We start from the raw sequence: 18,797 nt of genomic DNA, 5'->3' as shown, positions 1-18,797 counted from the left end.
TGGTGGGAAGAAAAGGTCACTTCCCATTCGCGGGAACCCCAGTGTTCGGTTCCTACTGAGATTCCTACTAATGAACATGATTACAGCGCTTAATGAGGCATTGCGGGTGGATGGAAATGGCCTAGACGACTAGAAAAGCCCCCCCCCCCCCCCCCCTCCTCAGACCCGAGAAACTGGGAGAAATCTCTGCCCGTTCGCTTTGTCTAAGGCTTCAGATGTCGCTTTGAAGTGCGATGATGTTGCATTCGAGTGGAAAAAAACCATCTGCAATCCTAGCCCGGGTAGCCCGGGCCGGATCCAGCTCCTTCAACGACATGCTCCGGCTCGGTACACGTATGGAACTAATTAAGCGCAAACTTTCATTCACTCTGCAGCAGCACTGTGCAGCGTGTGCATTGGCAATTGCATGTGTTTACACAAAACCCCAGATGGTACGTCAGGACATACCCGAAGTCCCATGGCCCATCTCAGAGAGCAGCAAATACTTGACAGTAGTCAACCGCCTGTGCTTCGCTTTGAACTCTCTTTATTGACTGCTTTACAACACAATTTTCTCATTACCACCAGAAGCGCTAGAGGTCGGCTCGACCGCGTTGCCATACGTACATAGGGAAATCGTCCGGATCCATCGGTTCTGGACCGGGCAATTCATCATAACGGTCTCACGTGCACATTGCCTCCGACGTTGGCCTGTTGACAATGTCCGGCCCCCGAGGCACCGGTGGAGATATCGTTACCGTGATCATAACCGAGGTTCCGAGGTGGAAAATGATGAATGGTTTTCGATTGGAATTGTATATTAATGGGAAACTACGCTGGAGCGGCGGGTTTTACTACGTCGGACTGCGTTAGAATTAATAGAACCGTTTCCAATGAACCAATCGGCACGGGTTGGTTGGGAAGTTCGGAAAGCATGTAAGTAGACCATTTTCCATGTCAGATGAAGGAGGGAAAAGCTAAGGTCATCAATATCTATTAAAATGAACCATGAACCAATAGAGAAAGGTTGCCTTGTGGAAGAACAAATTTTTGTTTGACATTTTACTCACGTCAATCCGTTACAATGATTCATTAACTATGCTCAGCGATAACAGCTTCAAATTGGACATCAATTTACGTGGACGTGCGTCACGTACAAACGATTGAACTTTATTTTTCCGATAAGTGGAGAAAAAGGCTCTTTCAGGAGCAAGGAAAAAAGGGGTTTTACGCCGGCATTCAGGGCTGATGCATCAGGAATCGAGAGGGCCGGGATTGTTGGCTGTATCCTGGAATAAGTGCAAAGCTGTGACTTGTTTATCATTAGCTCTTACAGAGATAGGAACAATATCCAAGGAAAATGATGCCGTTCTGAATGAGGTTACACAAAATATTAGCTCCGATTGTTGCTCGGTCCGTTGTGCAGTACTAATGCTCTTAATGTAAGTGAAACTTTCTGAAAATTAGCTAGCAGCTTGCACCAAGCATGAGCACTGTTTTGAATAAAGGATCACGTTACACGTGTTTACGGTTCATTGTTACACGATTGTTGTTGCCACTCAAACAGTTTTCCAACAGTTTTGTCTGCTTTTCCTTATCATATGTTATCAGAACCCATACAAAACAAGAGTTTTGTTAATTTGGACATGGTTTTGAATAACATTCAAATAATAGCTGGAAGCTACAGTTGTACATTTAACCGGGATTTTTAATGTTTTGAACACCTCTTAGACAATGAGATGATAATAACCTGGTTCGGGTTACTGGGTCTTAACACTATCAACAACTTTATGTCCAATTTAATTATATCGTTTTCTTCTTCATTGTTCTGGCAAAAGGCACAAACAGGGCTCGTCTGGCAACATTTTTTCGTCACTTTGTTAAAAACGCCTAAATGTATGCAATAAACAGCAAATGTCATCAAGGATGTTCAGTGTAGTTTCAATGTGGACAGGAGTATTTGGATAAATTGGAAGAAATTATAGAAATTTTGTAATAAAAAGGCCCTTCTATCTCCTCACAAACAATAGCTTTAATGGCAGTATGTTACTACTCATTCTCTGTCGACCGACGGTTGATTAATCTGACCCTCAGCTCATGGTACATATATTCTTCCGAAGCTTTGTCTCAGGCATAGACGAACAAAATTCTGAAAAAAAAATCTAAATATGATAGAGCACAAAGTCGTTTGTTCAAATGCTTCTTTGGAGTCATATTTCAAACTCTACTCGGTGTCTACGGACCAGTAAAAGCGAAAAGGGACAACGCATTTAATGAATAATTGTTTGCCACATTGAAAATACACTGTGCAATAAAACATCCTACAGCTCACAGTGCGTCATACAAGATTGTCAAGAGAAGATCTTCTCGAGCCTTTTACCGACAAGCTATTAAGAAGTTGATTTTTTTTTCATTTTGCTATTTGAACCGAGAAGCTCCTAATTCATTTTTCTTACAGGTTCAAATTTGAACAAACTTAGCACCTCAAGACAAGACATAAAGTGCATAAAGTCTTCCAATGTAGACTGATAAACGATATAACTGTCCCTTACTCATCGAAAAGTATAAATATTAATATTCAAAAATAGTGTTTTGCATACTTTTAGGCGCGAAGCATCTGAAAAGCTTACACAGAAGCTGACAATCACGTGTTTGATACTCATTGTTGGTACTTAATTTCGCAGACACTCCCTTTCCAAGCCAAACTTGCCTTTGCGTATGACAGGCGTGTGTGTGTGTCCCTTTTCGATTCCTTTCCGGTATAATCCAAAGACGTCAAGCGGCATTAGGAGCTTGCTAAAATGTGACTCGGTAGTGTACGAAAGTGGTGTGTGGCGTTTCTAGGAAATTCGCTTCCCGGGTATAAAGCAGGTTTCCTGAGAAATTGTAAGCACCCTGAACGGCATCGTTGTGCGTCACGCTCGGTGATGAAAGATGAGAGGTTGTGGTCTACTACTACTGCTGTTGTGGATTTTGTGGTACAGGAAGCAAGCAGATACATACTGTGGGGGAAGGTATCTCTTGATAGTGCGATAGCGTGTGAAGACGATGAGTGTCGTTGTTTTAATATTCAAGTGTCTCGAAATGTCTTAATCACACACGCTCACACTTTTGCGGGTATCGTTGAGGGAAAAGCAAGACATAAAATCTACTGTGTCAATGTTAGTCGGAACTGAACCTGATGGCGTTGGAAAACAAAACCATTACCATCATTGAACCCTGACATAATAATGCTCAGAATGGGACACCTTTCCAGGTCCGTGTCGCACCGTGATTGAAGCACTCCTACAGTGTCCTCCAAAATCAGAATCGATCACCAGGAACAGGGGCTGTCAGCCATGAGTTAAGACGTTCATTAAGGGCCTGTTTGCGTTGTTTTTGTCGGTTGACGATCTTGTTACGAATTTTCCAAAACCCTAACCTTCACTAATTCGAACCGACCGTAATGTGGAAAGATGTTTTTCGTTACCGTAGGCCGGATGGGTGTTGTTTTTCTTCCCTTTTTTAGGGTCCAGAAGTCGAGAGAGAGACAGAGAGAGAGTGTGTTTGGTGCAATGAAAAGTAATCTTGTTTGCTGTAATGTTAGACATTTTCCAACCTTTACAGTTGGAAGCCCGGTCGGAGTGGATTGGAAACATATGTAACTTTTTACACCATCACCTGCGGGGGCGAACTGACTTCCCAACCTTCAACTCTCGCGCTTCTTGTCAGCAATGTCTGCAACAGTTCCACTTTTGTTTTGATAATTACGGTTACATTTCTTTCACTGTCGAAAACGGGACATCGTAAGGAAAAACTGTCACCCCAACACGGGACGGTCGGTAGAGCTTACGGATTTTGAATTTTTAATTTGTTCCGGGTGGCCTTTTTTTCCTTTCTCTCAGGGGAACCATTTTAAACCACAGCACGAAATTGGAAATATATTTTCCACCCGCAACGGCACACTGAATGGCACGAGGAAGCATCATCTTCGCCTGTACTAACAATCGAAAAAAGAAATGCCAACTCCGCAGGCACGACATTCCCGCCCGACCCAATCGCTTTTCCAACCACGGTGGAAAAATAACAACTTGTCAAGTGATTTATGCCTTTGCTTCGCTCTCGTTCTCTCTCTCTCTCTCTCTCTCTCTCGCAGGAAAGGAAATTACATAAATTTAACCATCATTACCGGCAAACGGTCCTTTTACAACACCACCACCATCATCACCGCGGCGAAGATCGCGCACAAAACCGAAGATCATTCATCTCGATGCTGTCGCGTCTCGACAGCAAGTGGACACAATATTTATATTGCCCGACTCAAAAACACCGTGTTGATACTTTGACCGGACCGACCGAAAATTTTACCGCCTGTTTGTATGCAATCCGGAATGCGTGGCGAAATAGTACACCCGGAAAAACAACACACACACACACAGGGAAAGTAAGTATTGTTACACGGGAAAAGGTCGGTAATAAATTTCCGGTAATGACTTTTCATGCTAGCCAGTGAAGTCTCTCTAACGCACGATCGGACGGTTGTGGTAGAAGCAATCCTCCTCGAAAGGAACAACAACAAAAATCCCAGCTACACTATGATAACAAAACGTCTGGATGCTCACGATACTCATTAGCTTCCGTGTGGATAAGCGTAACGGGCCGAAAGACCGATAATTAGGTTTAGAAATATGCTGCCAGGTTTGTGTTGTGCCTTTTTTCTTTCCTCCCAAGCGAGCCAATACTTTATGTTTTGTTATGCTGTAGCAGCTTTACACGCCGTATTAGTGCCGCATCTTTAGGTTTTTGACGAGTGATTTACACTGGGTTGGTGTCTGTTTGGTGGTCCAGAAATTTGGACCACTTTAATAGCTAAGTAACGTTTGTTTTTTTTTCTGGAGAGTCACTCATAAATTACTGGTGAAAATTGGCTGCTTAGCGTAGCGTTTTTGGTGGCGTTTTCTACCCAAGAGTTTTGGCAATAATCCACTATAATGATTATTGTTTTGGTAGTTTAAGCGTCACAGAGCTTTGTGGGTGATGAAGTGTATATCTATTCGAGGAGAATAAACCTGTCCTATTGAGGTGCGGCGCGTAGTAGGAAATTTTTGGAGCCAAAGATGATTCAGTTAATCGTTGTTAGCTAGCATAAGTAGAGCGTAAGATGTTCCAAGTTTTCCAATCCTAAATTTTCCAATAAGAAAGATGGCATAGTGTTGTGATGTGAATGACTGCGGATTATCTCACGTTTCTTGCTGTAAGAACTTTTCATTTTTATGTGTAAAAATAAGACATTCCGAAATAGCTAAGCTCCATTGGACGAAATTTTCCCATAAGTACTTAATCACTTCTCCAACCATGCGTGGCTACTAAAATAGAAATTAGATTAATGTTTCCATTTGAATTCTTAGTAGACGAGGGTCACCTAATGTTAGCCTTATCTTTTCGGATCCAGGATCTAGAATCCGTTGGTTAGTAAACAATATACAAAATTTAAAAAATATCATAAAAGAGCAGCCGCAATCCAGGGACCACGGTTCACAGAACTCGGACAGCAAATAAAGATATAAATAAGCAGTAGAGCTACAAGATCCGAACCCTGGTATCCGGGATCTAAGATCTGATATGCGGTATTCATGATCCGAGATCTGAGATCCAAAGCTTCGAATAAAATCAGCTGAGATCCGAGATCAAGGATTGAGCTAGGGACGGCCTTCTGGTGTAGGGGACATCGGCACCAGTCTTCAAATGTAAGAACCGGGATTCAAATCCCATCCGGAACCTTCCCTCCGTAGTGAACACTGACTATCCAACTCCGTGATACCGGCAAGTCTATTAAGTCATTCAATGGCCGGCGTGACCTTTAGAAGGTAGTTAAGCTAAGAAGAAGAATTCATGTTGAGCTTCAAGATCCTTGTTGAGATCAGAGATTTGGAATCTGAGATCTGAGAAAGATCTGCGATGCAGGTTCCGAGCTGAAATCCAGGGTTCGTATTCCCAAGATCATTGATCTTGCTTCCCGGATTCATCACAGGTCTCTTCAAACGGCAACATCGATTGTCGAGCGTTACTGGCTTCCATTAACTCATCCAACCTCAACGAATCAAGGATCTCTTTTGGTTCCAGCGACCCACTTTTAACACTGTTTGTGCCGTCTTGGAGCCCGCGATTACTTCTGCCGAGTTTGTGAATCGTGTCAATGTCCAGCGTCTGTCCAACCTCGCCCGCTAGTTTTATTTTCCTTTGTGATCTAATGTAAAGTGCCTATAATCATGTAAACTGTATGCTAATTGTTGCATGGTGCCTAGAGGGCTAAATAGTCCATCGAATCAACATTAAATAATATCATTCCTCAACATATTCTTTCTTATTCTAATTATTCTAGAACTTGTATAATTGCAATAGTCCTATTAATCGTATACAAAAGAAACTCAAAACTGTTGGCCAATACTAAATAAAGCCCACAGTGATGCACTTACAACTTCACCGCACAAACCAGCCACTATAAAACCCTTTCCCAATTCATCTAACTCCAATCCATCTCAGCTCTCTAATAAACTTTGCTATCATGAAACAATCACTCGTTGAATTGGATCTCTGTTTTATTGTGTACTGTGAAACTCGTACTCGTAAAATCTCCCTCAACGAATAGGTTTGCTTTGTGAAAAATAAAATTGGGATGAAATAATTTTAACTAATTTAAAAATTCCTTTTCCCAACGCTCAATCAGTCATTTGGGCCGTGGATCAATCGAATGGGACAACATCGGTGGACGGAGAGTTTAATTGCCTTAATAGACGATTAATTCAAACCCGGCAAGATTTAACGATCGATGGATTAGAGCGAAGAACCCATCGCATGTCTGTCGGGATGTCTCAACTTTCCCGTACGTGCCATCGTTTCCATGCGCCGCGGCGTGCGTCGGTTTGCTGCTGGTATTATCATGTTGCAACGGGCCCGTTGAAATTGGTTTTCGTTCGTTCGCGGGTTTTGCTTCCGATCGGATGCACATCAACAGCGTCTTATTACTTCCAATAAGTGCGCCTTCGGGATATGCGGGTCGGTGACATCAAGTTCCGCATTATTTTATTTTTATTACGTGTGTGTGTGTCAGTGTATTCGCTCGTTATGTGTCATCTTCTAGGATGGTTGGTATGGAGAGCTGAGCGCAAACACGGCACCATGCAATCATTCCCCCGGCAGAAAGGGCGCGGCGCGAGCGTTCGAAAATGGGAGGAAATTGATTCGGAAAAATTAAATCAATTTTTCATTCAAGTACGCGAGTGAAGGATGTGAACTTATCGTAATCCTCGTGATCGTCGTGTCGCATTCGTTGCCGATATCTGTCAGGCTACCTTTTTTTCGAAAAGAATCTCAAATTGGCGATTTCTTCCGGATTGAAATTTAGTATGAGCCATCGGAGAAAACCCCATTCCCAAACGATTTAATGGGAGAAAACAGCCAGGTACTTTGGAGTGCCAAACAGGTCATAGTGTCGCAGGTTAGGTGCGAAGCAACACACTCCTTTTTTTCTCTCGCTTATCTCACCACAGAACATCACCATCAGACCGGTGAAGAATGGGTGCCCTTTCGCCGGGATAAAAGGCACTCAGTGATATTAACGTAATAAAATTTTGCATAACAAAACACAACACTCCCTTCCTTTCTACGTTGCTTTCCCTAAAAGCATGTCTCGACATTTTCTATCTTAAGGGGAAAAACTAGTGATAGTAGGTGAGACGCATTGTCGGTCACATACACGTGCACGTGCATGCTCGCATCGCATAAAATAAGGGTAAACAGTTGTGAGTAGCATTTATTGCAACTTGCCGCTTCGCGAGAAGTGTTTGTCTTTGGTTGAAGGAAATTTAAAGTATTCTCGCGACAGTGCTGGATGAATGTGTAAGCATGGATGGTAATTTCTGTCCATTTTGCCGCAGATATTTTATTGAAGTACCATGTCTTAGCAGGAAAACGTTGGTTTATGGAAAAAGGGCTTGAAAATGGAGGTTGCAGTAAAAAATGTTTTATAACCAAAGGGGCGGACCAAGATGGTTCGAGTCCATTGGCGGAAGGAAGATCAGGAGCCATCACCATCGAAATTAAAAGAGAAGACCAGGAGTTCTCCGTTAACGTGGCCCCAGCACGAACTACAACGAGGAAGATTTCTTGCTAAGAAGCTTCCAACAAGAGGGCCCGTTAGATCCGCTACTGGACAACCATAATACTGATGCCTCGGATCAAAGTTCTTCTGCCAAACATTATGGTTTGCAGGGTTTCGATCTGTATAATGGAACTTTACGATCACCCAGTGGAACTTTTCAAATGATTAGTAGAATATTGCAAGCTTTGCAAGAGAAATTTGCAACTCAACTGTCGCAATTTTTTAGCAGCTGTGCATTTTCAGCCGAGCGTTTGGAGATCCCAAGGAGTTTAAATAGCTAAAAGAAAAATATCATCCAATCACTTGTTGTTATCAGCACGCCGTATTATTCACATTTAAACGGTTTCAACGCAAAAATTAGTTTAAAAAGTTGTTTTTCATCACAGTCACTTTTAACCGGTGCTCATTACCAAATTCTGAAGAGGTGTTGCAAATGCAACATTCAATTGTATGATTGCAAAGTTCTACCACCGGTTTGCAATATTCCATTATGCATTATAAATATAAATTCCTCTAGGCAATTCTGAAATTCCTTTATTTGGATCGAAACTTTGTAATAATTGGGACTCAAACCTTACAGATAAACCATCCAGAATACTTTGACTGCTTAAGAATCAAATTTGTTTAATGTGAAAGGCAATAATCAACAAATTAATTATTGTTAAATGATTACCAAATTATTTAAAAATTAATCAACTGTTAAGTTTACAGAAAAATCTATTGTTTTACATAGAAAAGATAAAAAAGTAGAATAAACACTGGATCGAAGCGTGAAAAACGTCTAACACTTGCTAACATGCAAATCACTGTAAAACGCACCGCCTTGCCCTTACATTGTAAACGGCAACGATAGGGATAGATGATATGCACGCGGTCAACTTTTTCCTCCGTTCTTCCCTGCTTCCCATCTCTTCCACTCCTTATTCACACAGTGCAATGCAATTTTCATCATTTTCCTCACCGCTAAAATAGAGCGTGAGTGGTGAAAATCATATTCTTTTCCCTCCGTCTTTTGCATTCTCCCTCGATTGCTTCGTTTGCTTTACAATTCCTTTACTGGTGGGGAAGGTTGATTCTTGCCTGCTCCGTGTATGAACATTTGCCCATGCAAACACGTACCAATACAGGCACCCAGGAGGGGGGCGGAGGCGGGAAAAATAAGGGACAGACGCACACACAACCCGGCGCACAGGGAAAGGCGACCGTACACGCTGGTTTTCCGCTTGCGTTATTTAAAAAGGGATCAAGCCTCACATTATTCTCACTTGCGTACCGAAAGGAAGCAATATAATAAAAAACGAACAGGCAAGATCCTGGCCACACACACCCCTAAAGAGGGTTGGAAGTGAGGGAATAGAGCGGGAAAAACTTCGTCATCGAAGCGAAACGAACGAAAAACGATGCATACAACAAAAAAAAACGTTCCGGCGCATGAAAAATGGGCAATAGTGGGAGAGAAAATCCTATCGAAAGTAACACATACCCCCCATCCTCCTCCTCCTAACTCCCCCACTATCCGGCACCCATTTTCCCTCCTACTTCTACCACCAGCCAGATGAAATGATGCGGAAGGCTTCTTTTCTTTACCGCCAGGCCGGTGTTTTCGCCCAACCCTGTCAGGCAATGCAATGCAATTTTCCACCCCAAGGGAAAATGGGCCGATTGTGTGAATGTGAATAGGGGGTGAAAAAAGCCCACCCTCCCCTTTCAATTCATTTGAACAAAAAAGAACAAAAAAGCCCTTGAACCTTGGTTCTGTGTGACGAAAGTGATCTACACCGTTTGAAGATTAAATTGCGCGAAAGGAAAAGCTGGATGCGTATTTGAAGGGTGGAATTGGGTAGGTGGACGTTTTGTACTGGATGTTTGTTTGTTTAATTTTTCGGTTAACGGTTCCAGATTCCACTACGAAGGTATGGAAAAATCCCACTCCCTTCACCATACCATAAAAAAGGGGGAAAACTAGACTGCTGGCACCCCGAGCCTTAGGTGCCGTTATGCTCCGCACGGCAAATAAAAGTGGCCGTGAAGGGTGATGTAATTTTCCGAAAAACCTTTTGGCCTGCTGGTGCTTGGTAGGGAATATCGGTACAAAAATTCCACCCCATCCCGTGGATTGTCGAATGTCTTTGGATTTTCCCTCGACGTTCCCTCGATTGCGAGTGAATGAACGGCACTTTAGGGAATTTCGGTGTGTGCGAGCTTGGTGTGTCAGCGCATTTTCCAGCCATGCCATGCGTCATGCCATCAGTGAAGGGGTCGAGATTCCGGTGCTATTTTTCAAACCCCGTGCGGGAATACTCACCTGGAATCAAGTGCGCGGAGCTTGGGCGGGCGTAAGTCAATGATATGAGTAATTTTCGGGTGAGGGCTTTACGCCACTTTTCCTTTTTGCAGGGAGCGATAATGCTCGGGAAGATCTTAACACCCCACAGTGTTGCTCCATTCGGACGGAATAAGTAGATCACTTTACTGCTTACCGTGCTCTGAACGGGAAATGTGTCTCTCTATTGTCAAGTTGTCAGGTCGGACCGGGGAAAAGTGTCTAGTGGTTTGATGCTATTTTTTGCTAGGGAAAAAGAGCACCGAAAAATTCAAGAAGACGGACCATTTTCTCTTTCGCATGAGAAATTCGGATAACAGTTTTGTTTCCTCCGAAAAGCACAAAACCGTTGCGTCCATCCATTTATCGAATGTAAAATGCTTTCATGTGAGTTTCGGGCTGTGTTTTCTGTACGAATTCTGCTCATCACTGTCCGATCTACCTTGATTGGTATTTTTTTGAACAATTTTTTGTTATCATTCTACAAGACGATGGATGGACATTATTCTAAAGAAAGCTTTTGCCGCCGTTTCTCGTAATTCCAACCATCGGAATAGCTCGCTTATTCGGCACTGGATACATCGCGCTGGGCCGTGACGTGTGTCCGTGATGGGGAAAAATGGTAATTCGAATGGGAAAAAAGCTCACTTTTCCGTGGCATTTGTTAGCTATGTAATGCTTATTCATGTAAAAAACATCCTTTTTCGTTTGATCATGTTTGTGGAAATACAATTAAATTAAAAAGCAAAACTTACATGTAAAAAAACTTGCCCTCCATTTTTGGGCAAGTTTTTTTTACCTTCATCAGTCAATCAGTCATCTCTGAAAATATGGAACAAAAAGTCGACCAAAACTCGTCAATCAATCTAGCTGACCATCATTCAACCTTTTCACACGATAAAAATGTCCCAGATTGCTCAATTTCGGCATGCAAACCCATAACTGCTCGACGCGTTCTAAACGAAATAAATTTTCTCCGAAAGCTTCATCGACAGAAGGTGGCAAACGGTACTACATGACCGAATGAATTCGTGTGATTTTACTTTTCCCTTTCGCGGACACTGGTTTCAAGCCGATTGAGCGAAACTGAAGGCATTCCCTTGAAACGTGTTGTACTGTTCCTGCTTTTGAAGTTGATACTAAACACGCTTCCGTTAATTGAATTTTCCAACAATTTTGTGACAGAATGTATGTCCTTTGAGGCTTCTTGCGGTTGGAAGCGATGATTCTAAATATTCGTGATTGGATGATTAAACCATCAAGCTGCAGACACAGGAAAAATTACCAACAGTCAAGTCGGATTATTATTCCGGATTAATCCAGAACATTGAGATTATACAACACAACTGGATCTTACAGTCCCTGGCCAACAGGATAATGTTCAGTTTTGTCTATTTAAATTTTCCTAATCAGCTTTCTGTTGAAAGAACATTTTAAAGGACGTTCATATAGGGTTAAGATTGAAGATAGCGTATCGGATGCTTTCACAAGCTCCTCAGGAGTTCCCCAGGGAAGCAACTTAAGACACCTTTTATAAATATTAATTATGAATGACATCACACATCTTACCAAGGACTCGTAAATCATGTCTTATGCTGATGATATTAAGTTGTACAACATTTGTTAAAAATGTTGTTCATTGGATGCGTCTTCAGTCGGCTATAAATGACTTTCATACTACTGTTACTGTATAAGTTTTCCACGTAAATTAGGTCCGTTGAAACATGACTCCGTACCCTACTTGATCATATGCCAACCTTCCGTAACCATTACTTTAGCAATGTAAACAAAGCTAGCATTTTGTGCCGGACAAGCATATTTGTAGCACTAGTTATCCTAGAATTCAACTGCGTCATATGAAGTATTTAGCACCGCATATGGATAGAGACAATTTAATCAGTAAAGAAACGATTAACCCTTTTGGCTCTTTGTGATCCTCTTTGGCGCGGTGAGAGGCTCGAGTATCGCGCTGGATTTTTACTACTGAGATTATCTTTTTTAGAATTTAGATGTGAAAAAGCTCAAAGTGCGCTTTTAGAAAAAAAAAATTAAAAGGAGAAGTCGACATAACTACTCTTCTCGTGAGTTTTAACTTAAGTGAAGCCTGCCCATGAACAACTGTTAGATATGAGTAAGGTTTACAATTAGTATTTTCATTATTTCGATTTTAACTCTAATGTAGACAGTAGAACTCTAATGCAAAAGTAGAATCCGGTGCGAAACGGACAGGTTAGGGTAGGGTCAACTGAAGATCCGTAAGGCTTCATACAATTGAATAAATAAATATGTAAATATAGAACTTTCTTTCCAAAGATTTTAATTGTCAAATTTTTATTTATTGTAAATATGACGGGGTCTTCAACGCCAATCATATCAGTGTGAGAAGATATGCTTGTTGTAGTTAAAACAACAATTTACAAAACGAAACCCTTGTAGCGCGTTTAATGCCTAACACGGCAAAACTGATTGTTTTTAAGGTGCAGTAAATAAAACGGCTCCATCGTTTCAACAAACGTTCCTCAGCAAAGATACAGTTAGCAAATTCATTCATAGCCCTTGTTCAACATCTCTTACCAATTCCAGAACGTTTTTTGCCCATTTTTCCGTTCCCTACACTTTCCTTCCGTTTCCCTCCAACCTTAAAAACTCATCTACTTAAAACGGACATAACACGCAACGGAATTGGCCATTCGTCCCCTATTCCATGCGACTGATTTTATTTCCCCTCGTGTTGTCGAGCAGACTGCAAGATAAAGCTACACTATTTCATCTCATAATCAAAGAAATAAAATTTAATCGTAAAGTAAACACACCGGGGGATTGTATGGCAGGCAGGTTTCGTATAGTAAAGCAGTTGGCTTTTTCCTTGTGCGGGAAAATTCTAAAAAGGGGAACTCTCCCCCCAATGAAAGCCCCGCTCAAAGTAGGAAGGTTTTCCCCCTAGGGGGAATAGAGAGAGAGAGACATACACACGATGTGCGATAAACATGGAACATGGAACATGATGCTCATCATGCTTCCGATGCTTCCGAGTGAGCGGTGCTTACATTTATTGGTGTGAATTCCGGACGCCCATTGTTGTTCCGTGTTCTTCGCAGAGGAGGAGAGGAACAGAAAAACACTCTCATCACAATTTTATATAGCTACACAACCCTATCAATCTAGTAGAGCTTCTTGTTGGGTCTCCCTTCCCCATCTTTTTCACACCTAATTAATCAGCTAGCACTGCTGGAATGGGGTGTGTAGGTTGCCCCTGGCAAGGTTCCCTGAGATGAAAGAATACTTCGATTGAAATGGCTCCAATTGCTTCGATTTATAGATGACAGTCGGTTCTCCAGCTAGTGCTGCTAGGAAGTTACATAAATTACCCAAATTTAGTACAACGCACGGCAGTGGCCAATGCTACAGTGGGCAACCGCCATACAGACGTCGGTCCAAAAATTAAATTCAAGATGAATTATTTTTTTTAAATATCTACTTAATGGTTTTCATCACGATTCTCTACTCTATTCTATTCTTGCGTTGGTCACTGATTCTCTTAACAAGCCTTTCAAATTATGGATTTTTTAAAATAATTGATATATTTCTTTGCAATATACGCCTGAGGCTAATGGATTAATGAATTTTATACAGTGTTTAGCAATTAAAATTTTGTTTTTAATCAATTAACTACACCTTCGGCAGCTGGGAAGCGTAGGCTCTAAGACAAGACTATAGATTTGAGAAGAGGCCTTATAAAATACATCCAAAAAATGCTAAACGCAACAAACAGTCAACAACAGGAAGCATCGTATTGGACTAATCGATTCTGACCCATGCAAGGAAAAAGGACTTACACGAGGAATCCTGTCAGATGAGATCCTGGTACGTCCAATGGTCTCACGATACGCCAGTATCAACGAATGGATGTGCAGGTTGAGGATAAGTGGTACGATCTTCAGTCTGCTTAACGCAGCTGGAGAAGGAGGTATGACCACTGCCAACAGCATGATTCCAGGCATATTGAAACGATTGGCTTCAGTGCTCAACAGTTCACAGCTAACTCCAACTACAAACCACTTCAGCTCCAGTTACACCTGGAGATCACCACAGCGGAAGTATTCGCAAATCGATCACTTTCTAATTGACGGAAGGCACTTCTCAAGGCTCAATCTAGACCGGTTGTTGCAAGCTACAGACGACTGAGGAGACATTAGACTCGGCTCTTCCGGGACGAGAAGGGTTACAGTAGAATAGCGGCTGAAGCAGTTATCTCTTTTTACAGGAAGTTGAAAGAGGCAGTGAACAGATTCGCATCTAAAACCGCAATGCCCCGAATCCCAGGCGGAAATCTTCTGACAGACAAGCGGAGATAATCGAAAGGTGGATGTGCTACATCGAAGGACACCTCCACGGAGCAGAGGCAGAATGCAAGAAGCAGAAGCAGGCAACAGCAGCAGCATTAATACAGAAGATGAGTTACCTCCGCCATCTCTGGATGAGATTGCAGCTTAAGAGCAACAAATCTTCTGGAAATGATGGGCTGGCGGCCGAGCTCTTTAAGATAAAGGTTTACCTTGCGAAAACGGAACTTTTTTGTTATTATTAAGTGTAAAATAGTCCCATGATTGTCCAGCCCTAGACCCTTTGAATGTTGTCCTTAAAGTAGAGCAATAATTCGATTTTAAGGGGTCCAAAATTTCGTACCAATGATTTTTAGATTTTTATAAAGACATTTTGCTCACTGTGCATTGAGTGTTGAACCTTCTGTAATGAAACGCGCCCGGAAACGACTCCCCATGCTGCTGGCAGTGGTAGCTGACAAATGCAACTGATAAACATCCTTCCATCTAGCGTAACTTCTAGTAAAAACACTTCCCAACACTCACACGGGCAAAGTCTTCATCAAACTCCCCCAAAAAAAAAATGGAAAAAGGCCTCATCCTAACCCAAAAACAGCGGAACAAACCAGAAAAAGCAAGAAGAGAAGTGGTAAACGAAGTTAACAAAAAACAAACAGCACAAAAAAAAAATTCAATCTCTAGCTAGCAAAATTCTGCAAACGTTCGCAGCAAAACTTTTCCGTTTTCCGCACCGCTGGTGTGTAATAATCGTTCAACGAGCCATCGGAAAATTCGATGCCTCTGAACGGTTTACACGGTATGGCGCCTTACGAACGTGCGCGCGCCCGCTCCCTCGCCGGAAGCTTCAACACACAGGGGTTTACTGACCGGCATTACCCGAACCAGGCAAGGTGCCGCCTGGTTTCGTATGGCGCGTGGCGTGGCACAATTAAAGTCCACCGGAGAGTCAGTCAGCAGTATCCAGCACCGGCCGGAAGCAGTAGTAGGTGACGCGCCAGGAAGCTGACGGTTGATGGAGGGAAATTAATCAACTTGAGCTTACTTTTTCGAGGAGATTGCGGGGGGGGGGGGGGAGGGACTCAAGAAGGGGAAGGGGAAGAGGCAGCCTGGGACAAAAGTTTTCCTCCCAAGTCCGGGTGTGTAACAGACGTGGCAAAAACAACCAAACCATTCGGTGTGGAGGTTTGAGGTTCGTTTCTTTATTTGGGGACTGATGTAAATAATAAGTGGTCTCTCACTGGTTGAGATGTTTTGTGTAGTTGGCACAAGTACAATTCAACTAGTAAACGGTGGACGATTGAGTAAGGTTTAAAATCAGTCACCGGGCTAGTGTATTTATGGTTTAGTTTGAATCAGCGATAGTCAAGCTTTCCGATGCCTCGAAGGAGGGTGGTTTCTTTCACAAGAATTCGTCAAAATTTGAACGTTTCTTCGATTCCTAAAATCAGTCTTATTAATTAGAACCGACTCTAATTAGCCCCAATGATTTTTAATAAATAATGAACTGATTTCATTTCGTACAGTCTTTAATGTATCAATCGAAAAATTAACAATGAAAAATGTAAGATAATATTACATACTTTAAAAGATGAAGGATTCGTGTAAAAATTTGCGAAACGAAATCTTATTCTTCCTTTTGCATACATGAAAAACATAATAATATTATGTTTAAAAATATGAAAAAGTAATAACAACACATTTAACATAATACTTATAAACTTACTAGAACATCAATGTCATCAACCTCACCTAATTTTCGTTTAAATGTCAACAGAATATTCTTATTTTTAAACTTATTTGAAAATGTCTGGGTATCGGTACAAAAAAACCCGGTGAAATAAACACAAAAATGACAGGAAATCCCAGAAAAAATCACGAATCATAGTAAAAAAAAATATACGGGAAAGAGCAATAATTCTCGGGATATCCTGTATTGCTTTTTTATGATTTATAATTAATAAAAAAGCTACCTATTTACGCGGTAATCCTGCATCACTCTACCGTTAGCGAGTAAAACACAATCAAAAACTCAACAAATTTTGTGGTAGACAGACGATGAAATGACCAATCCATTAAGGCAAAACTATTGCACATCTTTCTTTGGATCCGTCGTGTGATTTCTTACCTTCAAGGATTCCCATTGAGAATGCTACCAAAGCGTCTACGAGAAGTTTTGTCAAGCGAATTGCATATATTTAGGCGCTTCGACCACTTACTCAAAAGCAAATAGCAAACAAACAGCACAATAGTCCCGCTCTGTTGTCAATTAGCTATAAATAAAAGCTTTTGCTAACAAATTAGAAACAAATGATCTAATCCCACCTGTCCGAGTTGCCACAACCACGAGAAGTTGTGCCAAAAGAGCTGATGTAGGAAGAAAAAAAAGGTACGACAAACAAATACACACCACAATACTCAACCACCAACTCTTCTAATCGATCTTCCACCTTCCGGTTTTATCGTTCCACGTTCCAAAACGAACCCAATCATGGCCAAACAATCAATAACTCACAAAAACAATCCCCGTCGCCTATCCTATGCTTGCCGCACCCCCGAGGGACAGATACTAATAATTTACCCAACACGGTGGAAAAACTTCCCCCGAAAACTTTTCCGGTTGGGGAAGGTCTTAAGTGTCCTCTGACTCTAACTGCTATTCCACCAAAACGGTTTACGAGCGCTGGGGGCACGCTGTTTGTATTTTTGCTCCATGGCACAAAAAAAAACAACAACTTTTTCCCGTTTAATTGCAACACTGGGACACCGTTGGCGTGTGGTGGTGGCGCCCGTGGCCGATAAATAGTCCCAGCGAGCGGTATCTAGATCGTTGTATCTATGCGATGTAAATGCCTCACGGGAGGGAAGGATTTCGATTTTTCGCTTCACCGTCGGGTTACGGGAGAAAACTTGGTCTTGAGGAGGAGCTTTCCGAGAGACGAAGTTCTCTTGTGACCCGGAAGAAGTGCTTTCCAGGAAACAGACGGAAACATTGGGAGTGATCGCTTTCATTCAAAGTTCGGTTCCCACGCGCAATTCGAATCGGGAACCTCAGGACAGTGGCACACACACACACACATGTATGCATGAGTCCAGGGTGGGACCGCGCCGTTTGGGATATGCTAATAGAATATTTTTCTTCTTGAGCACGTACTCGTGCTATACCCCATTGTCCTAAGTAAATAACTCGTTTTCCACGGACCGCAATCAATGCAGCATATGTTTTGTGGGTTTTATGGGTGGTCAAGAAGGGACGGTTAAGGGATGAATGGACAAACCACCACTAACCGTCGCTTCATGGGTTCGGTTCGGTCAGTTTGAGGTCTCAATTCTATTGGGTTTGCGAGAAAGTTTTTTGTTTATGGATGGATCATTAGCATTCATGGGTGGAAAGGCAATTATAAAAATGAATTTAATCTGTTGAATGTTGGACACTTTGCTATTGATGATTTAAAATAATAATTAGAAAAACAATTAAATGCCCTTCGAAATAAATTGCCAACAATACAGCACAGAACGAGGAACAAGAAAGGCTGACAATATGGTGGCGTAATTTTCCGATAAATAAATAAATAAATAAATAAATAAAGGAACAATGAAGTCAATATTTTTTTTATGAAGCAAAGTATTTACAACAAAATTAAATTGATGTCCTAAAAAATCCTAAACCTAAACCAGACCTAAAAAATATGTATGCGATTTTTAACGACACTTAAAAGCAAGTCGCGTATAAGTAATGAATAAGCAGTCCTTTTGACAATAAATCGTACAAAAAAACTGTTTTAATATTGATTAAGTTGAAAATGTTATACTGAATTCCGAACCTTCTATAATAGTAAAAACTAATGATACACAGTACAGTGCGCAAAATGCGTTCCCACCGGCAACAAGTTGTACCACTTTTAGACACACCCAATACCCAAACCAACCGTATTTTACAAAAAGGGGTGTTGTGTGGTAGCAATAAAAACACTCCATTTTTGACCCTTTTTCCCATCATCGCCCATAGCAGTCA

The sequence above is a fragment of the Anopheles maculipalpis genome, chromosome 2RL (genome assembly GCF_943734695.1).
Source record: "Anopheles maculipalpis chromosome 2RL, idAnoMacuDA_375_x, whole genome shotgun sequence".
Classification (NCBI taxonomy): Eukaryota; Metazoa; Arthropoda; class Insecta; order Diptera; family Culicidae; genus Anopheles; species Anopheles maculipalpis.
The sequence above is the reverse complement of the archived record's forward strand: the minus strand, read 5'-3'. Positions refer to the sequence as shown.